Raw genomic sequence first — 26,947 nt, 5'->3', positions numbered from 1 at the left:
GTAAGTGGGTGGGAGTCTCTGACTTCCACATCCCGCCCTCCCCCAAAGTGAGCAGGTGTGAGAAATGTGCACAGAACAGCACTGGGCTCTGCATCAGGCTCTGGGCTCTAGATGAGGAGGTGTGGGAGCTGTGGCTCAGGGACCTTCTGCCCCAACACTCTCTGACAAACGGAGGCCCAGTATAGAAAGAAAATGCTCGGCCACTTAGGAGCTGCCTGACTTGGGAGGGGCACAATTTTCCTCTCCTTCCATAGGCACCGCCTGAGGGAGAGGCTGAGTCCAGCTCTTGCAGCTTTGCAGTCAGGCAGCTCTGCAGCTTCACCACTCAGGGAACAGGGACTGGCAGCTGCTCTGGAGCCTCCACCATCAGAGGTAAGATGGGCCTGACGCCCCAGCTCACAGGGCATGGGGAGGACTGTGGGGCTCACATGGGAGGAGGCTTGCTGAGATGGAAGGGCTGAGTCCAAGGCTCTCTGCTCCCAAACCTCAGGATCCCGGTCCCCAACCTGCCTGCCCCAGGCTCACTCCCATCCACACAGTCCTTCATGGCAGTGTCCAGCTTCACCAGGTCAGTGAGGAACCCCCACAGAGAAGGCACATCACCCTGGCCATTGGGGTGGTAGTGGTGGTGAGCCCCCACTGTCAGGTGCCCACCCAAGACCTGTCCCCTGAAATACCACCAATCACTCCTGCCCAGACACCCCCTCCCCAGGTCTCCCACTTGGAACAGCCCAAGACCCTCAGCTACCTCCCCCAGCCCTCACCCTCCTCTCCCCCATCTCCCCAGCTGGCTTCCAAGGCCACTGGACACCCCCAGTTACTTCTATGGTGGGATTTTAGCAAGTCATAAGGTCATGGTGTCCCCCGTCCCACCGTTTGCCAAATCTACACTGAGCCCAACTCACCCAGGTGGTTTCTGTGGTCTCTCTAATGGAGGCATTTCAGGTACTGTGGCCACAGGAGGGCAGGGCTGGGGGAGGAAGACCCCCTGCTCTCTTGATGTGGAGGCCTCCAGCTGGGGGGAAAGAAGCCTGTCCTCGGACTCCCTGGAGCCCCTCCCACCACAGACCCACTCACCTGCTGCCCCACAGCCTCATCTGCGTTGTCTGGGGATTCGTCTCCAGGCCACCCTGGTCCACTGGGTCACACTTTGCTCCACTGCTCGGCCACCATCTGCAGGGCTAAGAGCAGTGCGGGAGGAGCCTGGTGGACGGGTCACGAGACGTGTCTTGCTATCGTTGCTGAAGGTGAGCGCCAGGTCTGGAGGGGAGGAACAGGGCCTGGCGATGCCCAGTGGAGCCTGCAGCTGGAACCCCGGGCTAGGCCTTTGGGGAAGTGGGACCCTCACCCTCAGCCTCAGCCAAGAATGGCAAGGTTGGCTCCCCACCCCAGCACAGGCTGGATGATCCAGGGCTGCAGGCCAGGACAGAACCCCTGAGACTGGTGGGATCCCCCTGTTTCTTCAAGGAGCACCTCCTCTTGCTTTCCACAGCAGGAATTCGAGCAGGCTCCAGCGGAGCCTCTTCCATGCCTGTTGAATGCAGCCTCTTGCAGGGATGCACGTCCTTGGGATGGAGCCATAGCCTTGACCCTGGGCTTCTGGGGCCCTGACCCTAACCAAGGGGCCAGGAGTTCCCTCTTGGGTTTGTAGGCACATGAAGATATAGGGAGAGAGGCCAAGTGCAGTGGCTCATGCCTGTAATCCCAGCACTTTGAGAGGCTGAGGTGGGCGGATCACCTGAAGTCAGGAGTTTGAGACCAGGCTGGCCAACCTGGTGACACACTTGTCTCTACTGAAAATACAAAAAATTAACCGGGCCTGGTGGTGCACACCTGTAATCCTAGCTACTTGCAAGGCTGAGGCAGGAGAATCGCTTGAACCTGGGAGGAGGAGGTTGCAGTGAACCGAGATCATGCCACTGCACTCCAGCCTGGTCCACAGAGTTAGACTATCTCTAAATAAATAAATAAATAATCCACATTCCTCCCACCCAATTTGCCTACTAGGAAATTCCTTGTGAGCGCCAAGAACTTTACTGAACTCTAAGTCATCCCTCTGCTCACCTGAGATAAAGGCATATTTGATTGGTTCCTCTGCTGGAAAAAAGCACATTCCCTGAGCTAGACAAAGGCATAAGTGATGGCCAGGGGTGGTGGCTCACATCTGATATCCCAGCACCTTGGGAGGCTGAGGCAGGTGGACCACCTGAGGTCAGGAGTTCACGACTCACCTGACCAACATGGTGAAACCCCGTTTCAATTTTTTTTTTTGAGATGGAGTCTTGCTCTGTCACTCATTCCGCAGATGGGAAGAATGAGGCTCCAAGAGGCTCAGGGACTTGCCCAAGGCCCCAGCATCTGAGTGTGGAAGTGGGTTCATGACTCCAAAGTCCTTCCTTTCCACACGAGTGTCTTGCAAACTGCAATTTTTCTTGGGCTGTCAGTTATGAGGGGAACAGCCCTCCCCTGGTTTATCCCCCTGGGAGCTTGGCGTGGTGCTCTGTGTGTGGCCCTGCGTCAGCTACGATGTCCTGGCTGATTTGAAGCCAAAACTGGCCCTTTCAGCTGGGGAGGGGAGCAAATGTGAATTATTTTCAATGCCTTAATTAATAATAATAGTAATATTCACTGGTTGCTTATTGATAGTATATAAATTCAGAGTTGGGAATAAGGGTGATGCCAAACAACCACAGATTGTCTATGTGGGTAACTGAGATAGGCATCGGATGCCTTTCTTTCTGATAGTGCAATGTACACAAAATTTGTTTCATATACTAAATTATTAAAAGTTGTATACAATTGCATTCAAGCTGTGTGTATAAGGTGTGTATGAAGCAAAAGTAAATGTCATGTTCAGACTTGGGCCCCATCCCTAAGATATCTCATTATGCATATGCAAATATTCCAAAATTTGGAAAATACAGAAATCCAAAACACTTCTGGTCCTAGACATTTCGGATAAGGGATCCTTAACCTGTACCCTGTGTCAGTGTGGGATATACTATGTAGGAAAATGTATTTGCGGTTCAACCCCCAGTCTGCCTGAGGGAAAGTCAATTCCAGAAAGGCCAAGTGATGAAAGTTCTTCATCTTTGTCGACCTCCTCTGGGCTCAAACACATGTTATAGAGCTCAATGTCAAAAGAGCCCTGAAGTCCCTTTAACAAGGGAGTTGGCTGGATGAAGACTGTGGTGGCCTGGAGAGTGGCTGCAACTCAGCCTCCACAGGGAATGCATCCCAGTCATGCCAAAAAGCCATCTTCCTCAGGAGAATCCAGAGATCCAGATTTTGATAGAAACTCTCCCAATTTGTAGGCCAGGCGCGATGGCTCACACCTGCAATCCCAGCACTCAGCCTGCTGAGGCGAGTGGATCACCTGAGTTCAGGAGTTCAAGACCAGCCTGGCCAACATGGGAAACCCCATCTCTACTAAAAATACCAAAAAAAAAAAAAAAACAAACAAAAAAAACTGGGCATGGTGGCAGTTGGCTATAATCCCAGCTATTCAGGAGGCTGAGGCAGGGGAATCGCTTGAATCCTTTTGTATTTTAACAGCTCTGTCAAAATATAATTCACCTAAGATAAAATTCATGCTGTAAAAATGTACAATTCAATGGTTTTAAGTACATTCATAGAATTGCGCAACCATCAATTTTGCAGAGGCAGAGGTTGCAATGAGCCGAGACTGCATCACTGCACTCCTGCCTGGACAACAGAGAGATACTCAGTCTCAAAAAATAAAAATTAAAAAATAAGAAGCTCACCCAAATTTTAAATGTTTTCCACTAATGAAGGCAAAGCATTGGCATACCACCTTGCACCTTCTGGGATGGCAAATGATCAAAAAGACAGATACTAGCAAATGTTGGCGAGGGTGTGAGCAACTAGAACTCTCATATCTTGCTGACAGAATTGTATAAAGGTACAACTGATTTGGAAAACAGTCTAGCAATTCCCCAAAAGTGTACATTGAGTTACCATATGACCCAGACATTCCACTTCTAGGTATATACCCAAAAGATACAGAAGTGTATGTCCACCAAAAACTGACACATAAATGTTCATAGCAGCACAATTCATCATAGCGGCACAGTGAAAACAGCTCCAATGTCCATCACTGGATGAATGGGTAAATGCCATGTGGGGGTCCATACAATGGAATATTATTTGGCAATAAAAAGAATGATCTACGAATTCATGCTACAATGTGAATGAACCTTGAAAACATGATGCTGAGTGAAAGAAGCCAGACGCAAAAGGCCACATAGGGCACGAATCCATTCCCAAGAAATGCCCAGAAGTGGCAGATGTATAGAAACAGCAAGTAGATTGGTGGTTTGAGGAGGCTGGGGTGAGGGGGTATGGGGAGTAGGCATGGGATACGGGGTGTTTTGGGGGAGGTGATGAAAATGTTCTAAAATTGATTGTGCTGATGGTTGTGCAATTCTATGAATGTACTTAAAACCATTGAATTGTACATTTTTACAGCATGAATTTTATCTTAGGTGAATTATATTTCGACAGAGCTGTTAAAATACAAAAGTACTAGCCTAACAGAACTCCTTGGTGGGTTAGAGTCAACCACAGGCCATGCTTTTTCCATTCCTTGATTCCGGAGGTTATCCTCAGTTATCCGGAAACTTCAGCTACCTGGAACACCGGTTCCTGCACACCAGGCGGGACTGTCCCAGAAGGCAGAATTTCCCCATGGGGCCCAGTAGTGACTGAGAAACACTCTGGAATGGGAGGTGAAGGGTGTTGCTGCTGACACTTGTCTTTTTGCTTTTTTGTAAAGTAAGCCATTAAATGTAGGCAGAGAAAGGCTCTGTTGGTAACTTCTAGCCCCAAACAAGAAGGAAGTGGAGTGGGTGAGCTTGTGGGAAGACAGTGGTGGGCAGAGGTCAGGTGAGGCCGTGCAGATCCTGGGTGGCCTGAGAGGAAGTTCAGCAGGACAAGCACTGACCTGATTCCTGGCTTGTTTTGCCCCCTCACCCATCAGCCAGTGGCTGAGCACCTACCACATGTCAGGCACTGTGCTGGGTGGTGGGACAACATTGCGTGGGAGCATCTTAGGAATGTCCACACAGGGGAAGGAGCTGGAGAGGATCTGGGGAGGCCTCTTCAGGGAGGTGACATTTCAGCTGGAACGTGAATTAAGTGACATCTGGGGCAGGGGATCTGCGTGGGGGGCAGGAACTGCAAGTGCACAGGTGCTGGGTTGTAGTGCGCCTGGCCCCAGAGAAAGAGGCAGGACAGCTGTAGCCAAGGGGAAGAGGGAGACAGGGTCGATTAGGAGTCAGGGAGGCCACGAGGGAGGTCCCAGACCAGGCAGGGCCTTTCAAACTGTTGCAAGGACTTTGGCTTTGCTCTAAAAGAGATGGGAGCCATGGAAAGCTCTGAGCAGAACCCTGACCTGACCTCGGTTCTAATAGTATCCCCCCAGCCCAAGGGGAGAATGGGTTGGAGGAGGGGCAGAGCAGGAAGGCCAGGTGACTGCAGGAGGCCAGAGGGGAGCAGGGAACAGTGGCTGGTCCAGGGTGGTGCAGGCTGAGGTGGGAAAATGTGGTCATTGTTTTCGCCCACTCCACAATGTACCTGCTGCCCAGAGATGCAGGGCAGGTGAAACCAGAGATTCCACACACATATTAGACACACACACACATACACTCTCATATATGTCCTATGTCTTATATGGAGCCTATGCACATATTAGACACACACTCATATATATCCTTCATATAGATCCCATGCACATATTTCACACACCCTCATATATGTCCACATAGATGTATATTCTACATGCATCTTATACACACACATATATGTTCTACATTCATATAGGTTCTACATATATATTACATATATATACACTTTGCATACATATAGATTTGGCACATATATTAGACACACATTCAATATTCAAGTAGATTACCTATAGAATACCTACTCCTTTGCATTCTATTTGTATGTGTGGATTTGAGACATATACACACGTATAGACTCTGCATACATAGGGATTTGACACATATACACACACACTCATAGGCTCTACATGCACATAGATTTGTCACACATATTATAAACCAAGTTGACCCTGAGTTCTGGCACCTGTGGTCTGTGAACTTGGGTCTTAGAAGGGGCACAACTCTGGAGTTAGGGAGTGCAGGATCTTCTGCTTAGAGCTGTGGGACTCAGGCTTTGCTTCTCTGAACCTCATTTTCCTCATCTTTAAAATGGGATGACAATATCTGCCTTGCAGGGCTGTCGGGAAGTTTTGGTGAGATCACCATTTATGCAAAGCAGCTGTTCTGCTTGGGAGGACTATTTAGTAGCAGTCATCACAAGGTGTGTTTGGGGGCCAAGCAAACCCCACAGAGCACCTTCCTGGAACACAGGTGTGCACTCATGCCTACACACCCTCCGTCCCGCTCAGCGCGAATGGGAAAAAGAGTAGGCTTGGGGCTTCTGTTTGGGAAGGATGGACCAAGAGCTCCAATGGAAACCTGTGAGTCAGCAACAGGCATAAAACAGTTAATGGGTGTGCCGCTTCAGCTACAATAAAGATGGGGAGATGGAAGCCTGGATCATGTCCAGAAGGCAGATAGATTAGTCAGGGCTGTCTCAGCTGCAAGGAACAAAAATCCAACTAAAACCAGTTTAGGTGAAAGATAATTTATTGGGTCACATAAAAAAATTCCAGGGGTGCTTGCTTCAGGCATAGCTAGATCCAGGTGTTTGAATGATATTGTTTTCCACGTCTCTCTGGAAGACAGAGTTAATCAATATATGTGAAGCACTAACTAACTAACTAACACACCTAATGCTCAATAAGTACTAGCTGTTATTTTATTACTACAACTGCTGCGGCTACTGCCACTGTGACTATGACACCCACTGATACTAATATGACCCTACCAGTCCAGCAAGCCAGAGGGAAACCCCAGCACTCTTTCTCAACCATTCCTGTCCAAGCCCCCAGACTGGCTCTCACTGGCTGTGACTGGATCATGTGGCCATCTCTCACCACACCCCGTGGCCCATGGCCAGGTCCTCAGCCACATGCACATCCTTGAAGCTGGAGGTGGGGGTCAGCTTTGCTCAAACTCCATGGACTTAGAGTGACAGAGCAAGACTCCTCAATGGAATATCAGAAAGACAGAGAGTGGAGACTGGCCAGGTCCAACCATCCTTCATGTGGGCCCTGGTGGGGCCGTCTCTGCTGCCTACCTGTCTCACCACATGGAGGTTGGCTGTGCCTGTCCAGTCATCCTCTTACATGCTAGGTCGTCTCCCATCCCTCCCATCACTTGGAAGTCCTGAGACCTAGAATTTTCCACAATGTTACTTTCATTGCACAAAAGAGGCCTCTGGAGTTGAATAGACTTAGGTTTGATACTCAGTTCCATTGTTTAATTAGCTTCACCTCGCTGTGGCTCAGTTTCCCCCATTTGTGAAATGTGGACAATGATTCTCACCTCCTTAATTCAGCAGATATTTTATGAAACATTATTTCTGGTACTTAGTGGCTACCACCTGCTTTAACACTTTCATTTTGACTCTTGCAACAACCCTGAGAGTTCAATATAACCATCCATTTTTACACATGAGGAAACTGAGGCACAGTCACTTGTCCAAGGTGCCCCCGCCAAGGAGAGGCAAAGCCAGGATTTGTACCCAGGGGTAATCAAGCTCAGTGGCTATCCACGTCGCTGGTGCTTCACTTGAGGAGGTTGGCAACGTGTGTCCGCTTTCACCTGCCTCAGTTTCTCTCATCTGTGAAATGGTAAATGGCTTTGGAGCAAAGAGAATGACAGATGAAAGGGACAAATGACCCAGTGATCTCCATTTGTTTAATAAGTACTTACTGAGAACCTACTCTGTGCAGGGCACCAAGCCAAGCTATGGAGAAAACAGAAGCGGGTGACGGGGCGGGAGAGGTCGAGAAGCCGCTACGAGGAGGAGGCAGTTGAGCTGTGACCTGGAGCAGGTGGAGGGGCTTCCCGAGGAAGATCTGGGTGTGGGAAGCACCTGCCAGGCAGTGCAAGGCCCTGAGGTGGGAACAGGTGAGACAAGACCAGGACAAGCCCCACTCTTACTGTTGTCTGGAAACCAAGACACAAAGAGAGGAGGGCATGGAGCCAAGGCCATGCAGCTGGCAGATGTGGAGCTGGGGTGTTGGGAGAGGAACAGAGGTCACAACCTCCGCAGGCTTCATCCCCCACCCCTCACTCCCAGCCAGAGTCTTCCAGAGGAGCGGCCTTCCCTTCCTGAGCCGCCCCAGCTGTTGCGGGGGCCGCTACTGTCCTGGTTCCTTGTTTAATGACAAGCAACATTTTTTGCCCTCACTTAATTATGCAACAGACACCCGTGTATCTGCCACCATCTGTCCCCACTTTCTGACTTGAGACGATGAGTCCCAGTGACTTCAAGAGCTGAGAGGGGAGCAAGGGGGAGGCACCTCAGCTGGGAGGGTGCCGAGCTTGGCATGGCCTCAGCTCTGTGATGTACTTGGCCATGTCTCCAAGTCCTCATCTGCAGAACTGGAACAATTGAGGGCTGGCACAAGGGTCTGTGAGACAAGAGCTGCTTGGCAAAGAGGAGCCCTCAGCCTTAAAGGGGGCCTCGAGGGGCTACGATGCCATCCCTGGGAGGCAGAGTTAGCCCCTCCTGTGTCTCAAAAGTAGAGTAGAGAGGGTGCAATTCCACCTTCTGGGAACCTGTATGGGCAACAGAGTTCCCATTTCGCAGATGGGAAGAATGAGGCTCCAAGAGGCTCAGGGACTTGCCCAAGACCCTGGCATCTGAGCGTAGGAGTGGGTTCATGGCTCCAAAGTCCTCCCTTTCCACATGAGTGTCTTGCAAACTGCAATTTTTCTCAGGCTGTCAGTTATGAGGGGAACAGCCCTCCCCTGGTTTATCCCCCTGGGAGCTTGGCGTGGGGCTCTGTGTGTGACCCTGCGTCAGCTACAATGTCCTGGCTGATTTGAAGCCAAACCTGGCCCTTCCAGCTGGGGAGGGGAGCAAATGTGAATTATTTTCAATGCCTTAATTAATAATAATAGTAATATTCATGACAATTACTGAACACTGACTATACACCAGGTACTTTCCACAAATTCTCTCATTTTCAAATGATCATCAGCCTTCTGAGGAAGGTGCTGCTGTACTCACCTCACAGGTGAGGAGCCCAAGGCACTGAGCATGTGGTGGCAGAGGCAGGATTCAAACTCAGGCCCTGCAAACAGCAGAGACTGGCGCTGCTGAGAGTCAACTGTGGAACACGGGGCCTTTTCCGGCTTCATCCTCTTCTGGCCTTTAAGAGGCGGTGCCAGCAGCTGGATTCCACTTTGAGATGCAGTGTGTCCTGGGGTTGGAGCTCTGGGAAAGTCCCAACAGCAAGCGTTCCAGGCTGCCTCCTGCAGGTGCGTGGGTTGAGGACATCCATGAAGAGGCTGGACTTGTCCAGGAAGGGGTGGGAAGCACAGATATCAGGGCCCTTGGTCCCCAGGAGGTGAAAAGAGATGCCTCAAAGGCTCCTTGTCCAGGCTGCCTAGCCCGCTAGAAGCTTCTGAGCCGCTCTCCAGTCCTCTGCCTGTCATTCCCATCAAACCCGTGATCTGGGCCTGGCGGCCACACCCCCTCAACACCTCACTCCAGCTCCTGGCCTGACCTGACCCCAGCCTTGTCTCCTCCTCATCTCCCTGTGCTGCCCTCACCCCTAAGATCCATTCTCCACCCACGATTAGAGGGAGCCTGCTAGGACCCAAGGCTGACAGTGCCCCTCCCCTGGTGAAACACTTTCAAGGGCTCCCCATTTGCTCTTGGACTAACCCCCTAAGTCTTGTTGCAGCCTCCAAGGCCTTGCATGGTATCTCCCAGTAGTCTCTGCACTTCACCCATGCCGGCCTCCCCTTTGTCTCCAGATCCCACTCAGCCAGTTTCCACCTCAGGACCTTTGCACTCTCTGTGCCCTTTGCCTTGACTTCTCTTCCACTGGATCATACAGCTGGGTCATCCTAGTCCACACTGCAGCCAGAGGGAGCTTCCTGGACCCTGCATCTCAGCAGGTCCTCTGCTGCCTAAGTCCTCTCTTGGGCTAGCACCCCATCCCCAAATCCAAAGTCCTGGATGGGGCTGAGGCTGCCTGCACCCCCTCCAGCTTCCTCTCCTGAGCTTCTTTAGTGCCCCCAAAGGCCTGCCTCTGTGCCAGGGTTTCTCAGCCTCAGACTGGGCCATTCTTTTTTTTTTTTTTTTTTTTTTTTTGAGACGGAGTCTCGCTCTGTCACCCAGGCTGGAGCGCAGTGGCCGGATCTCAGCTCACTGCAAGCTCCGCCTCCCAGGTTCACGCCATTCTCCTGCCTCAGCCTCCCGAGTAGCTGGGACTACAGGCACCCGCCACCTCGCCCGGCTAGTTTTTTATATATTTTTTTAGTAGAGACGGGGTTTCACCGTGTTAGCCAGGATGGTCTCGATCTCCTGACCTCGTGATCTGCCCGTCTCGGCCTCCCAAAGTGCTGGGATTACAGGCTTGAGCCACCACACCCGGCCCGGGCTGGGCCATTCTCCATTGTGGGGCTGTCCTGTGCTCTGCAGGACACTAAGCTGTGTCCGGGGCCTTTGTCCACTGGATGCCAGCAGCATCCTCCCCAGTTGTGAAAACTAACATCTCCAGACAGCACCAAATGTTCCCGGGGAGAACAAAATCACTGCAGTCGGGACCCCCTGGGTCAGGCTTTTGTCCCTGCTGCGCTGTCTTTTGGGGATACTTCCTGCCAGCACTCTGCACCCACCTGGCTCACCCCCTCTGTATTTCACAACCCTTAGATGCCACTTGCGAGGAGCCTTCCCAGCCCAGACTGGTCAGGAGGCTTCTGGGTGCTCCCACAATGCCTTATACTTGTCATCGGAGACAAGTGGTGATGCCATCTTGTAATTGTCAGGGGCATGTTTGCCCACCCCTCACCCCACCCCTGGGGATGTCAGCTCCACAGGGGCAGGCTCTGTGTCTGCTCTGTCCTTCACCGCGTGACACGCACAAGCACACTGAGCACAGGGCTTGGCACAAAGGGGATGCTCAGTTCACATTTCACCATCTCTCCACCCATCTCTGCCTCTGTCCTCATTCATCACAAACACACCCCAAGTCCACACATGTGCGGGTGCCATGAGTGCCGAGAAGAATCAGATGTGGTTCCTGCCCTCAGCCCACTCACACTCTGGCAGGCAACACAAACCAGTGGGGGAGCTACAGGGGCCCTGGCAGCTCCAAAGAGGCATCTGATCCAAACTATGGGGAAGAGGGGAAGGTCAAGATGGGCTTCCTGGGGGAGGTGACATCTGGATGACTGAAAGGATGAAAAGGAGGATCAGCAAAAATAATGCCAGGATACGGGCTGCCCAACTTGGTGAATGTTCCAAATGCCAACTGAGTTGTTCACTTTAAAACGTTTAAATGCATGTTACATGAATTTCACCTCAATTTTTACAAATAATAAAAAAAAATAGTGGAAACAGAGGGAATAGAACGTGTAAATGTCTTGTGGACAGAAACTGAAGGTCATTTCACCGGAGCTGCAGGCCAAAGGAGCAGATATTGGAAGTGGTGATGAGACAGGAGAGCTGGCCAGGGGCCCTGTAGCCACAGAAAGGAGTTTAGACTTTTTCTTGGGTGAATGGGAGCCACAGAAGGTTGTAGACAGAGGAAGGAGTGTGGAGAAGAGAGTGGGTGAGGCTGGAAGCAGGAAGAGCAGAGAAGGGGGGTTGGCCACAGTCCATGAGTGAAAGGGATGGGCCTGGCCCAGGGCTTGACCAGGGAGGTGAGGAGTTGTGGTTAGATACAGGAGATATTTAGGGCATAAAACCGACAGTTACGATGGTACATGTGGAAGGTGAGAGGGGAGCATCACAGACAACGTCCATGCTGCCTCAGTCAGAAACCCATGCAGGACCTGCCCCATGTCCCCCAACAGCCTTCTGTGCAGGGGCAGGTGCAGGGACCTGGCTCTGTGCCTCCTTCCTCAGGGGCTCTGCCTCCCACAAGGCTCCATAAGGGGTGGTCTTGGCACTCCCATGACCTTCTGTGTGACCTCTGGCTAATCTCTTGGCCTCCCCGGGCCTGTATCTGGGGCATCTTTGTCTACCCTTCCAGGAGGAGTGAGAGGCACAGGAAACCACCGCCCAGGCAGAGGACCTTGAAGAACCTGTCCTGCCAGGTGAGGCCTTCACCCGCCCCTCCCAGGGTACTCAGCAGGTGAGGGGACACCTGGTGCATAGCCTGGGCAAGAGACCCAGCTCCACCACACCCTGCATGGCTGACTGGCCTCTGCTCACCTAAGGGACCCTGGGGTCCAATCCTCCAATCCCAGGGGCTGTACCCCCAGGCCCAGCCTGGGATTCTGAGCCCCACACTCTGGCCAGGCCTGGAGGATGAACACCCTCCCTCAGCAGCCAGGGGTCAAGGGCATGGGGGCTGGAGTCAGGGCCTTGGGGCAAATCCCAGCTCTGCCCCTTCCTTCTGAGCTGCCTCACGCAAGTGACTCAACCTCTCTGATGCCCAAAGAAAGAGATCTGTCATGGAGGCTACATCCCACACGAATGGGGCTTTTCCACATGGGGTGGGTATGAGTCCCAGTTCACACACTGGCACTGTAGAGTTTCTTCGTGTTTTCGCAAATGGAACTGATTTTCCATCTTGTGCTGTGGTTATGCCAGGCTGGAGGGGGCTTTATCTGACGATGATTCCCACCCTCGCCACCGCCCCACCCCACTTCTCCTGGGAAGGCCCTGGGTCCCCTGGCCTTCCGTGAGGTCAAGGTGTTGGGGACAGGAATGAGGATGGGGGATTGGTGTTGGGTGTCATCTTCCCACCAGGCATTGCCTGATGCAGGCTGGCCCCCACCTGAGGCCCTGCATGCTGCTGTGGCTGTCCCTTTCCCATTGTCCCTGGTCGTGGGGATCATTTGGCTGCTTCCTGGCTACTTCAAGGGCTGGTTGGAGGTTGCCTTTCCAGAATCCTGGAGAAGTTGCTTCTACCTGAGGTTCTGGGCCTCTCTGGGTTCAACCCCAGGCGAGGGGCCGCCTCTGACACCCCCTTTCTGTACCTACCCTGTGACCCTGGCTCTGGCTCTGGGTAGGGGAGCCTTGCTCTCTGCAAGATGTGAGTTATTCCTGCTCCTCTCAACTTTTCAAACTCAAAAGCCAGGAAGCCTCCTGGGATCCCCGTACTTGGTGTCCCGGCCCTTCCCAGAGGCGCTGAGTACAGACTTACAGCGGGGAAGGGTGGAAGGGAGAAAGAAAGAGAGAAGGGGCCTGGCAGTGTGCAGGGCAGTTCTGCAGTCTCCCCAGACAGCCGCCCTCAGGATCCCTTTACATTTTAAAAAACTGCTGAGAACCCCAAGGAACTTTTGCTTGTGTGGATTCTACCAGTCGATATTCATGTTAGAAATGAAAACTAAGAACTATATAACATATTTATTTATTCATTCAAATGTAATGATAAATCCATTACATGAACATAACATTTTTATAATAAATAACTATGCATTTTTAAACAGACAAATTTAGTGAGAGAAGTGGCGCTTGTTGGATTGTGGGTATTTCTGCATCTCTCTCTAACAGCTGGCCTCTGGGGGACAGCGAGTCCTCACACCTGCTTCTGCGGTGGATCTGCTGTGAGACTTTGTTGAGGATAAAGTACCTGAGAAAACCTGGCTTCCAAAGGAATATAGTTGGAAAAAGAGAGGATATTGTCACATTGTGAAATATATATATATATATATATATATATATATATATATATATATATATATATTTTTTTTTTTTTTTTTTTTTTTTTTTTGAGACGGAGTCTCGCTCTGTCGCCGGGGCTGGAGCGCAGTGGCCGGATCTCAGCTCCCTGCAAGCTCTGCCTCCCGGGTTCACGCCATTCTCCTGCCTCAGCCTCCTGTGTAGCTGGGACTACAGGCGCCCGCCACCTCGCCCGGCTAGTTTTTTGTATTTTTTTAGTAGAGACGGGGTTTCACCATGTTCGCCAGGATGGTCTCGATCTCCTGACCTCGTGATCCGCCCGTCTCGGCCTCCCAAAGTGCTGGGATTACAGGCTTGAGCCACCGCGCCCGGCCAAAATACATATATATTGAGACAGAGTCTCACTCTGTCACCCAGGCTGCAGTGCAGTGGTGCAATCTCGGCTCACTGCAGCCTCTGCCTCCTGGGTTCAAGTGATTCTCCTGCCTCAGCCTCCCAAGTAGCTGACATTACAGACATCTGCCCCCATGCCTGGCTAATTTTGGTATTTTTAGTAGAGATAGAGTTTCTCCATGTTGGCCAGGCTGGTCTCGAACTCCTGACCTCAGATGATCTGCCTGCCTCGGTCTCCCAGAGTGCTGGGATTACAGGCATGAGTCACCACACCCAGCCATGAATAGTCTTTAACGCTACACAAAACCTAGCCAGTGGTAATGTCTTAAATTCGGTTGCAATGTGGAATCTAAACATTTATCAATGAACTTTTCAAACTCTTTACACTCATGTGAGAATAAGAGTAAAAATGGCAAATAATCCTATGAACCCCTTGAATGGGTCTTGGAGACCCCTGGGGATCCTAGGACCACACTTTTAGAACTGTTGTGTTCTCAAAGAGAAGTATCCCAGCAGTCAGAAAGCTGCTGGTTGATCCGTACCAGGGACAGACCAGGGTATGATGAAGAATGCAGGTTCAATTCCCATTTCTGCTGCTTCCTGGCTGTGTGTCCCTGGGCAGCTCACTGCTTCTCTAAGTCTCAATGTCTTCATTTCTAAAATGGTGATAACAAGACCTACCTTACAGGCATGTGGTCAGGACCCATGAAAAGCAGGGTGTGAATGCAAAGCCCTTGCTCGCATATGTTCCTTCCTGCCACAGGCCCTTTGCACAGGCTGTTCCCTCCATCTGAAACCCCTTCCCTCCCAGCTTTGCCAAGGGAACTCCTTTCTCTTTAGCTCTTGGCTTAAGTGCTTCTTCCTCCAAGAAGCCTTCCCTGACTTCCCTGGAAAGTCTTTTAGAAACCCCTAGAGCATGATCGAAGCTTTATATTTTTTCAGGGTTATAGGTGATTATATATCTCCCACCAATCCCTAAGCCTGGGTAGACTTTTGCCCTCTGCCATAGGAGCTTGTGTGGAATGAACGCTGTTGAAAGGATATTGGTCACAGTGTCATCTTTGCTGATATCTTGGTCTTTCCATTCTTGCAATGAAAAAGCTGGACTTTGACAAGGGGTCCCTGCCCAACCCCCACCTTCTCTGCCAGCAGCTGGACTGCACCAAGTGAGGGAAGGAGGAAGGGGGGCTCATGCTCTAAAGTTGCAGGGTTCTCTCTGGGGACTCAGCCCTGCCTGAGCCCCCTTTATGTGGTGTCCCCCGGAGGCCATGCTCCCCATCTCGACAGCTCTTTCCTTTCTGCACATGCTGCCTGCCCTGCCCTACAGCAATCTCTCAAGCATCCAGGCTGGCAGATGCCCTTCTCCCTTCCCTACTCGCCCTTCAGACGAGCTCAGTCAATCAAGGATTTCTTCTCCCCAACCCCAAGCCGACTGTATCTCTGTGTCCCTGTCATCATGGCACAATCCCACACCCTCATCTTCCCTAACCAGGTAGCATGTTCCTCAAAGGCCATGATTGTGTCTTCATCATCTTCGTCCCCCCAGCATCAGACACTGGGCCTGGTGTCCAGTAAGCATCCAATACATATTTGCTAAAATGACATGAACGCAGAACTCTGGGAGAGGTTCCTCTTATCGAAGGAGGTTGTGCAAGTTAGCTTTGGGCTTTAAAGAATAGAAACTCAGCTCACACTGATTTAAAGTATAAAGGGGACTTATTGGCTTGTATTAATGAAAAGCCTAGTAGAAGGGTGAGCTTCAGGTTTGGTTTGATCAGAGCTTCAACTTCTGCGTGTTAGCTTTTGTTTGTTTGTGTGTGTGTTTGTTTCCTCTGGCTGGTTTTCTTCATGGCGTTAAAACAAGCATGACAATTCCAGGTCTCATTCTGTCCAGATGAAGATCTCTTCGAGTGGCTACTTGGAAGGCATCTTTTCCAGAGGACCCTGACGTTGATTCTTCTTTAGACTCTAATGTGGTTACATGTCCATCCTTGAACCAGTGACTGCAGCTGAAGGTACGATTTAGAAAATTAGCTTAGATTTGGAGTCAAGAAGGCAGTTAGCTCCCCCAAAAAGGGGAACCACATGAGAGAAGCATGGAGATCCCCTCAAAATTGGAGTACTTACCATGAGAACAGAAAGTGGGCAAGACCGTCAAAGCACCCACTCTAGGAGTTTAATTATATTCAAATCCATAGCAAAAAACGAAGCTGTTTTTCGGGCAAAAACCAACCCAGGGAAAACTTTGCCAAATGTCCAGATATTTCACCAGAACCTTGTGTCAAACATAAGAAGATAACAGATTTCTATACTCTCTGACTGAATTTTGCTGACCAAATCCAAAGTCAATTCACAGAGCCACAGATGACTTTACTGAATTTTTTTTAATGTGTTTGTTTTTCTGATTATGATAACAACACATACTTGTTAAAATATTTAAATAATGCAAAATAAGTGTATATGGTTAATTGTATGAGTGTGTGAGTGAGTGTGGGGAGGGGATGTGTGTATCCTTGACTGTGGGAGTCAGTGTGTGTATGTGAGTGTGCATGCATATGTGCTGTTGTGAAAAGTTCTGAAAGAAGCCCTCCCTGCCTGTTTAATTTTTAATTTTTAATTTTTTTGAAATAGAGTCTTGCTCTGTTGCCCAGACTGGAGTGCAGTGGTGTGATCTTGGCTCACTGCAACCTCCACATCCCGGGTTCAAGCAATTCTCCTGCCTCAGCCTCCTGGGAAGCTGGGATTACATGCATGCAACAACATGCCCTGATATATATATATATATATATATATATTTTTTTTTTTTTTTTACTAGAGACGGGGTTTTGCCATGTTGGCCGGCCTGGTCTTAAACTCCTGAACTCAGGTGATCCACCCTCCTGGGCCTCCCAAAGTGCTGGGATTACAGGTGTGAGCCACCATGCCCAGCCAAGAAACCCCTTTTGCACACAGAGCTTTGCTCCTTTGCATGAAAATGTTCATGAACAGGTGGGGTCAGCTGGTGGATGTGTTTAAAATCATGACAGAAGTGGCCAAGGAGCTCTTTAAAAAGGGCAGAGGGGAGCGGTATATCCAAGTTGATACCTGACCAATCTGAACAGGTGTCAGCCGCAAATACCCAAGCCAGCTGAGCCAGCCCTAGTCACCCCAACTTCTGTTCCCACCAGCAGCATCTAAGAAGGTTTGACCTTGAGTCATTCTCAGGCCACCCCCAAAGCAAACCAGCAAATGGTCAACTTTATGATAACGAAGTCAACATATTATAATCTCATGGGCAATCAGTTACAAGGGCAAACATTCAGTCAGTCACCAATATTCACTGAGTACCTACTATGCCCCAGGCACAGTTTCTGGTGCTAGGGATGCCACCGAGAACAAGATGGACACAAATTCATTTGCTGGTGGCACTGATGGGAACAAGTAAATGACAAAATGAGTGAACAGCCTGTAGAGAGGGTTAATTGGTGGTAAGTGCTCTAGATAAAAATAAAGCAGGAACAGTAGATCCAGAACACCAGGTGGGTTTGCAGTTTTAAAAAGACTGGTCAGCTGGGGCTTCATGGGAAGCCCGCATTTCAGTGAAGACCTGAAGGAGTTGAGGGCCGAGCCACGTGGATCTCTAGCAGAAGAGCAATCCCCGGGCAGAGGCCACAGCAAGTGTGAAGGACCGGTGATAGCACACACCTGGCTGCTTCAAGGAACAGAGAAGGGGCCAGTGTGGATTTAGTAGCTTTTTAAAAACTGATGATAAAAGCAAATGGTGCTTGTGGAACCACCACCCAGAAAAAAGAATAAAAGAGAAACTGAAAGTCCACAGTCACTGAACGGTGGGGGCGGGGAAGATGCACTAAGGATCTGGGTGTCTGGGGTACAGTTCACTTGATAATCAAAGCGATTTTCCATTTTGACAAGGCAATGCCAAAATAGTGCAGCTGCGCTCAAACCTCCCAGCTGCAGCAAAACACCTGGCATTTTTACAGCTCGCACCCCAGGCCTGAGCCGAGCCAGGTACATAGTAGGCGCACACTCTGCTTCTACACCCTCCCAGTTCCCTGAGTCCTAAGGAGGTGAAGAAAGATGAGTATAAACCCCCCAAGGTACATACAGACTGACTGATCCCCAGATCCCCATAGGCTGCCAGCCAGGCTCCCAGCAGCCCCAGAATGACAGTGTTGTCTCTTCCTCCTCCTGCCTTTTTTTTTTTTTTTTTTTTTTTTTTTTCTGTTTTGAGACGGAGTCTCGCTCTGCCGCCCAGGCTGGAGTGCAGTGGCCGGATCTCAGCTCACTGCAAGCTCCGCCTCCCGGGTTCACGCCATTCTCCTGCCTCAGCCTCCCGAGTAGCTGGGAATACAGGCGCCCGCCACCGCGCCCGGCTAGTTTTTTGTATTTTTTTAGTAGAGACGGGGTTTCACCGTGTCAGCCAGGATTGTCTCGATCTCCTGACCTCGTGATCCGCCCGTCTCGGCCTCCCAAAGTGCTGGGATTACAGGCTTGAGCCACCGCGCCCGGCCCCTCCTCCTGCTTTTAAGAGCTGTGAAGGAGGCTTGTCTCGTGCTGCACAATTGCCCCTTAATTGCTATTTCCTCTCAGTTATGAATTATGTCATGGATATGGCCGCTCACGTTATTAAACTTCCACACAGGTCTTATCATCTGGAGCCCAGCCAGCAACCCAGCCTGACCTACTTTCCCACTGGATTTCAAAACTGCCCCCCTTGTCCTCTCGTTGGACTTTTCCTAAGGAGAGTCTACTGTGCCGGAAAACTCAACACTAAAAATAAAAACTAGAACGGAGAAGGGGAGTCACAGCTGGCCCCACCGAAGGCCTGAGGCTCAGAGCGGCTCCTGGTGAAGGGGGCCAAACCCCTCCCTGCCTAGAAGCTTCCTCAGAAAACCTGTCCTTGGGATGCAGGGTTCCCAGCAGGACAAGCAGGGACACAGTCATAGTCCCAGGTCCCCTGCGTGATCAGATCCCACTCTTGCCTTTTTTGGTCATGGCCGGGATGACTGACTTTGGAGGCAGACAAACCTAGGTTCAAACCTTGGCTCTGACACTGACTAGCCCATTCATTCATTCATTCATTCATTCATTCATTCATTCATTCTCCATTCATTTGCTACAGATATTGACTGTCTCCTGAGTGCTGGCCCTGTGCTGGGCAGTGGGGAAATACCTGAGAACGAGGCAGACACAGTCTCTGCCCTCATAGAACTTTCAATCTAGTGGGCAGAGATGGGCACAAAACACAAATTTTGAAATTAGGGCAATGAGGAAAATAAGACAGTGTGGTAGGCTTGAGACCAGCAGGGCTGCCTGTGTCTAAGACAGTCAGGCAGGACTCTCTGCAAGGAGGGGTCATTTAAGCAAATACCCCAATCATGAGAAGAGCCAGATCCAGGAGGCCGGCCCTAATGAGGAGATGCCTCGTGTGCAGGATAGAAGGAAGCACTTGTTCTCAGGCTCAGCCATGGGCAGGTTGGCTTCACCCTGGGGATCTCACTTGCCCCAACCTAGTCCAGGCCTGCTGGGAAGGAAAGGCATCTAAGCAAAGGGCATAGCAAATGCAAAGGCCCTGCAGTGGGATGAACCTGGCACGCTGGTGCAGAGAGAGCCAGGGAACAGTGCAGTGCAGGGATGGGGAGGGTGGTGAAGCTGGAGGGGTGGGGGTGCAGATCACAGAGGGCCTCAAAGGCCATGGTGAGGATTTGGTAGGGGAGAAGCTCTATTGTGAGGGCAGAGCTGGCAATCCTCGTGGGTGAGGTGATTTTTGCAGGGGAGGTGGGGAAGACTCAGGACGCATTTATAGGCTGGATGATTTCTTCATTGATGTAGGAGAGATTAGCAAGTGCTTCATTTCTCAGAGTCTTTAATATTCTTCATCTGGGAAGTGGGAATCATAACAGGAACCTCCCCAGAGGTGCTGCTAGTTTGGATTCCATCCTTTCCTCCTTTCAGAGACTGTCCTGTGATTTCCTAAAACATTTCCATTAGTTTGTTTCAATTTTCTGATTTTCTTCCCTTAGGGCCTTCCACAGGCCTCTGTGCTAGTGCCTTGAATGATGGCAAGTGTCCCAAAATTTTTTTTTTCTTTTTGAGACATTCTTGCTCTGTCACCCAGGCTGGAGTGCAGTGGCATGATCTCAGCTCACTGCAGCCTCCGCCTCCCAGGTTCAAGTGATTCTCATGCCTCAGTCACCCGAGTAACTGGGACTACAGGGATGCACCATCACACCTGGCTAATTTGTGTGGTTTTAGTAGAGACACAGTTTCACCATGTTGGCCAGGCTGGACTTGTCTCCTGACCTCGAGCGGTCCGCCTACCTTTGCCTGCCAGAGTGTTGGAATTACAGGCATGAGCCACTGCGCCTGGTCAAGTGTCCAAATTCTTATTCCAAAACTGAACTTTGGGCTGGGCGCCATGGCTCACACCTGCAATCCGAAAAGTTTGGGAGGCTGAGGTGGGAGGATTGCTTGGGCCCAGGAGTTTGAGGCCAGCCTGGGCAACATAGTAGGACCCTGTCTCTACAATAAATAAAAGGAGGTTGTGGCTGCAGTGAGCTGTGTTCACATGGCTATACTCCAGTCCGAGCAAAAGTGAAACCCTGTCTCAAAACAAAAATCATGACTTGGGCAATAGCCACCGCTTTCCTGGATTCTCAACAGAAACCTATGGTGAAATTTAAAATGCAAAGCTTGAGGTATGTGACTTCAAGATGGTAAGAAAACCATCAAGCAGACTTGTCATGGGTTGTCTGATAAATTGTTGGATATATGGCCTAGGGGCCCAGACGATCGATTTTAGATTTGTAAACATCTTAATATAGAGGGCTTTTTTTTTTTTTAGATGGAGTCTCACTCTGTCGCCAGGCTGGAGTGCAGTGGCACCATCTTGGCTCACTGTAGCTTCCATCTCCGGGGTTCAGGTGGTTCTCCTGCCTCAGCCTCCTGGGTGGCTGGGATTGCAGGCGCATGCCACCATGCCTGGCCGATTTTTTTGTATTTTTAGTAGAGATGGGGTTTCGCCGTGTTGGCCAGGCTGGTCTTGGGCTCCCGATTTCAGGTGGTCCGCCTGCCTTGGCCTCCCACAGTGCAGGGATTGGAGGCATGAGCCACCGTGCCCAATCTTAATATGGAGAATTTTCAAACATATGAAGTAAACAAAATGATACACTAAACCGTTACATACAAGTTTCAACACCACCATTCTAGTTAGATGTATCTGTTTACTAACTACATGCCCTTTTTAGATAAAATTTATTTAAATTGAAATACATAAATCCGGCCAGGCGTGGTGGCTCATGCTTGTGATCCCAGCACTTTGGGAGGCCGGGGTGGGTGGATCACCTGACGTCAGGAATTCGAGACCAGCCTGGCTAGCGTGGTGAAGCCCCATCTCTGCTGGAAGTATGGAAATCGGCCAGGAATGGCGGTGCATGCCTGTGGTCCCAGCTGCTCAGGAGCCTGAGGCAAAGGAATCGCTTGGGCCCAGGAGGCGGAGGTTGCGGTGAGTCGAGACTGCCACTGCACTCCAGCTTGGGTGACAGAGTGAGACTTCATCTCAAAAAAAAAAATTATATATATATACATAAATCTAAGCTATAATTTTGGTAAATTGTTCTCCTTCGCTCACACCTTACCAGGACAAAAGGAGCTCACTTATCTCTACCTAGGCAATTAAGCAATCTCCACCACCGCCGTGCTCAAATGTTTTCATCATAGACTAGGGTTCATTTTTATTTCCTTCCCTGGAACTTTGTAATTCTTTCAGCATAAACATTGCTGAGGTTCAACAGTCCTTATTGCTGAGTAGGACTCTATTGTATGAATATACTATAATTTGTTCATCTGTTTTCCTGCTATTGAACATTTTATTGGTTCTAGATTTTGGCAAGTGTTATTAAACTGCTATGAACATTTGCACACAAGTATTGTGACTTCTTTGCGTGTAGTGGTATCTTGTGGTTTCAGTCTGCATTTCTCTGACTAATGAACGTGTTTTCATGTGCTTATTGGCCATTAATATGTCTTTGAGTTTGAGTGTGTATTTTTAAATTAGGTTGGTTTTTATTACCAAGTTATAGGAACTCCTATGTATTTTGAATAAAATTCCTTGTCAGTTATTTTGCAAATATTTTCAAAAAAAATTATACTAAGGAATGAAACAAATGAGAAATATTTAATGTGGGTGTTTTCTACTCCCTGTCTTTGCAAAAAGACAGAAAGCTATAAAATTTATCCTATAAGGTAGATGTTCCTGTTCCCAATACCCTGAACAACATAACCAAAAGTATTTTAGAATAATCTCACTTGTGAATACAAAACTATGTGATTAATAACAATGTCAATAAGGATAATTTAATGATACTTTAAAATAATAATATAAAAGCACAAAGGGTCTATCCCAAGTATAGAAGTGATCAATATTAAGAAAAACATTAATATATTACTATAGCTTATATTGCATCTCTGAAAAATGAGTCTATAAATCAATAAATGAGTAGATATTAAAGGGTGTTTTATCAAGTCAATCCATTATTATTTTAAAGTCTTATAAAGACATATAAGTATTAAAGACTACTTCGTTAATATTATCAAGAGTATATTCTAAGCTATTAATAATAATTGACATTATGCTCCAAGGAGAAATAAGCCCTCTAAGGATTTCTCTTCAAACAAAGCACCTAACAAAAGTCCCCTGTCTGCCTTTTTAGTTAATTCACTTTTGAAAGTTATGAGAACCAGCTTTGTGTATCTTGGCTATCAAGGAGGTTAAAGACTCAACTTTCATCTGAAAGAACTCTAAGCATCTGACATAATTTGAATGTTTGTCCCCTCCAAATCTGATGTCGAAATATGATTCCCAATGTTAGAGGTGTGTGGTCCTGGGGTGGATCCTTCATGAATGGCTTGGTGCCTGCCACAAGGTAATGAATGAGTTCTTGCTCTGTTAGTTCACAGAAGAGCTGGTTGGTTATCTATCTATCTATCTATCTATCTATCTATCTATCTATCTATCTATTTTGAGACAGAGTCTCGCTGTGTCACCCAGGCAGGAGTACAGTGGCATGATCTCAGCTCACTGCAGCCTCCACTTTCCGAGTTCAAGCAATTCACCTGCCTCAGCCTTATGAGTAGCTGGGGCTACAGGTGCCCGCCATGATGCCTGGCTAATTTTTTATATTTTTAGTAGAGATGGGGTTTCACTGTGTTAGCCAGGATCATTTCAATCTCTTGACCTTGTGATCCACCTGCCTTAGCCTCCCAAAGTGCAGGGATTACAGGCGTGAAGAGCTGGTTGTTTACAGGAGCCTGGCACCTCCTCCTCTCTCTCTTGCTTCCTCTCTCTCCATGTGATACATTGGCTCCCCATTCAACTTCTGCCATGATTGGAAGCTTCCTGAGGTCCTCACCGGAAGCAGACACTGGCACCATGCTTGCAGAACCGTGAGCCAAATAAACCTCTTTTCTCTCTAAATTACCCTGTCTCAGGTATTGCTTTAAAGCAATGCAAAATGGACTAACAGTAACCTCGAGGCACTAGTTCTCTTCCTGCTGCTAGGTGGGGCACTGCTTGCTTTCTCACCAGGTGCTGCTTTGGAAACACAGAAGAACAAAAAACAGAAAGCTCACTTTTATTTCTTAGGGATTATCTGGTCTGAACCCCACATTTTGCACATGAGAACACTGAACTTTGGAAAGAAAAAGTGAGTTATGTAAGAGCAAACACTTACTGGCAGAGCTAGGGATGAATAATCACAATTTATAGAAGATCTGCCACTCACCCCTTGAACAGCCTTAGGAAAAATATTGCACTTCCTATTACATCTTTTTTTTGTTTTTGAGACAGAGTCTCGTTTTGTCACCCAGGCTGGAGTGCAGTGGCATGATCTCAGCTCACTGCAACCTCTGCCTCCTGGTTTCAAGCAATTCTCCTGCCTCAGCTTCCCAAGTAGCTGGGATTACAGGCACCCACCACCACACCTGGATAATTTTTGTATTTTTAGTAGAGACAGTGTTTCACCATGTTGGTCAGGCTGGTCTCGAATTCCTGACCTCAAGTGATTCACCTGCCTTGCCTTCCAAAGTGCTGGGATTACAGGACCAAGTGAGACTTGGAGGCATTAAACAACTGTTGTAAGATCACACAGTAAGAAGCAGAGCAGAGCAGACAGAACACCCAGGATAAGTTTGTAATTTTTATTTTTTATAACATTTCATAAAATAATGTTAAAATGTTTATATCTTTCTTTTTTTTTCTGAGACAGAGTCTTGCTCTGTCACCCAGGCTGGAGTGCAGTGGCACCATCATAGCTCACTGCATCCTCGACCTCCCCTGCTCAAGCAATCCTCCCACCTCAGCCTGATAAGTAACTGGGACAACAGGTGCGCACAACCATACCTGGTTAATATTTTTTTGTTTTGCAGAGAGGGTGGTCTCAATATGTTGCTTGGCTGGTCTCGAACTGAGTTGAATCAATCTTCCTGTCTTGGCCTTCCAAAGTGTTGAGATTACAGATGTGAGCCACCATACCCAGCCTTGTTGTACCTCTTTTAAATATTTGTTCATTATTTATTCAATGAAGTCAGGATCAGCATATCACTTATCATGTCAAGGGCAAACCACCAAAGCAGAAGTCCAGAGCAGAGACCACATTTCTGATTTAGTATAACAGGTTGACATGGCCTGGGACTCTGTCTCTTAATCTGGTTTTGGAGACAGAGTTTTGGATTGGAACTCAAATTTGCTGGTTCCATAGCCTTTGTACTGGGCTATGGCACTCAGACTGCCTGATTCGTGGACAAATGTACTTTCCTTGCAAACCCCTCTCTGAAAATTGAAACTGAAGATGGCATTATTTTCCCCTTCCAGGTCACTCCAGGGGTATTTCTTGTCCACCTACGTTGTGCAGAGTAATAAGCATGAGACCAGGCAGGCAGGGTCTAGCCTCACCTAGATGATAAGACCAGGCTGAAACATGCAACTGCATTTTCATTTGTCTCTGGAAATTCCAGCCAGGTGGGGCTAGTCTTGACTTCTCTGGCTTCTTTAGGAAGCTTTCTTTTCTGGTTCCTGATGTTTGGCTTTCTGCAGGAAGGTATCCTTCCCGTGGACTCTGACCTTGCTGCTTGTAGTCTGATCTTTGCTTTGGTTTCTTTCTTGCAGGAGAAGGCTTCCACTGCAAAACTGGAAAAGACCGTTGCTTTGGGAATTTTCTATCCTGCAGCCCTTGGCTACCCTCTGCTGGAATGCTGCCACCATGACTGCTAGAGACACTTTGTGGAAGACCACAGGACATGTCACCTTTCTTCATGGGCTCATTTTGTGGGCCAGCCACAAGCTTCTGTTCATTCCAACTATGGGTTTGAAGGTCAACCATCTGCAGCACCTGTTTAATCTCTAGAAGAGATGCTGATAAATCTTGGAAATGTTGTAGCTCAGGTATCTCCATTATGATTAAAACAGTAAAAAGTATGACAGTGAGAGGAATAGAACATAGAAAAATTATGACAGGGAAAGAAATCTCACCTAACTGATTCCATCTTGCTTCTAACCTCCAAGCTGCCTTTGTTCATTCCTGGGCATAGGCCAACCAAACCATGGAGAAATTTAATTTATACTTTGACTTTGAATCAAGGATGATAAGAGTCCCTTTCTAAAACTGACCTCCTCCTTGTCCCAGTACTGACACCACCTTTGTAAGACCCATGAAAGGCCACGAGATTGGGATTATAGAAGGAGTCTGAATTCTGCTAAGATGTAGGCATAGTTAAATAATAACCCGCCACTGTTCCATAGCTTGCTTTCTTATAATCCCTAATCACTCAGGATTCATGAAGCCAGAGGTCACAAGATTTTGTGACTTCCCCGATTGCTCACATAGATAACATCACTATTGTAGAACCTAAGAGGGGCCTTTTGAGATGTTTTCCAGACTTTTGCATTCTTACAACTAATTCCATTTGGACCCACAACTCATGACTCAACCCAGTCCTGTGGTCCCCACCCAAAGGCTGACTCAGCTCACGAGCACTGTTTTCCACATCCCTATGATTTTATCTCCAACCAATAAGCAGCACCCACTGCTTAGCCCCTCCCAGCCAAATTATCCACACAAGCCCTAGCTTCCAAGCTTTCAGGGAGACTGACCTGAGTAATAAACTCCTATCTCCTGCTTAGCTGGCTCTGTGTTTATTAAACTCTTTATTACAACACTTCTGTCTCAGTAAATTGGCTCTATCTGTGCAGTAGGGAATAAGAATCCATCAGGCAATTACACGATTACTCCTTAATACTTAATTAACAGCAATACTCATAAAGAACTATTTCTAAACATTTATTCAACACAATCCTCAGAGGCTCAGTGGCATGAACCATGACACTCAAGTTCTTCAAACTGATACCTTAAACCTTCTGGGCTTTATTCACTTCCAAGATATGATGGAAATCAAGTTTCATTGCTTCCCTTTAGGAAGCTGAAATTATTTCTGATTCATGCCCTAACTGCATCTAGTTCTTTCTCCTGCAGTATTTTTTGCTCAAGCCAAATGGGGCTTGTTGCATTTTATCCTCATTCACACCATGTATTTCTACACTGTCACCCCTTTGTCCAAGCCATTCCTTTTGCCTGAAATGCCCTTCTCATGGATGGATCTCTGCCTTGCCACAATCCACTCATGCTTCAACCTGCCTCTAAAAATAAAGATATCAAAAAGACACCTGCACTTGTATGTTTATCATAGTATTATTCACAATAGCAAAGATGTGGAATCCACCTAAGGGCCCATCAAGGGAAGATTGAATTTAAAA

General features: G+C 48.6%; 1 long non-coding RNA gene across 1 annotated transcript; it reads left to right on the top strand.

The window, feature by feature from the left end:
- On the top strand, positions 1 to 26,947 carry LOC105466304 (uncharacterized). The gene is made up of 4 exons (XR_978094.3): positions 1 to 372; positions 12,149 to 12,212; positions 16,018 to 16,154; positions 25,304 to 26,947. It is a non-coding gene; the product is annotated as an uncharacterized lncRNA (long non-coding RNA).

Source organism: Macaca nemestrina, chromosome 4, assembly GCF_043159975.1.
Source record: "Macaca nemestrina isolate mMacNem1 chromosome 4, mMacNem.hap1, whole genome shotgun sequence".
NCBI lineage: Eukaryota > Metazoa > Chordata > Mammalia > Primates > Cercopithecidae > Macaca > Macaca nemestrina.
Note: the sequence above shows the minus strand (reverse complement) of the source record. Positions and strands in the feature narration are given on the sequence as shown.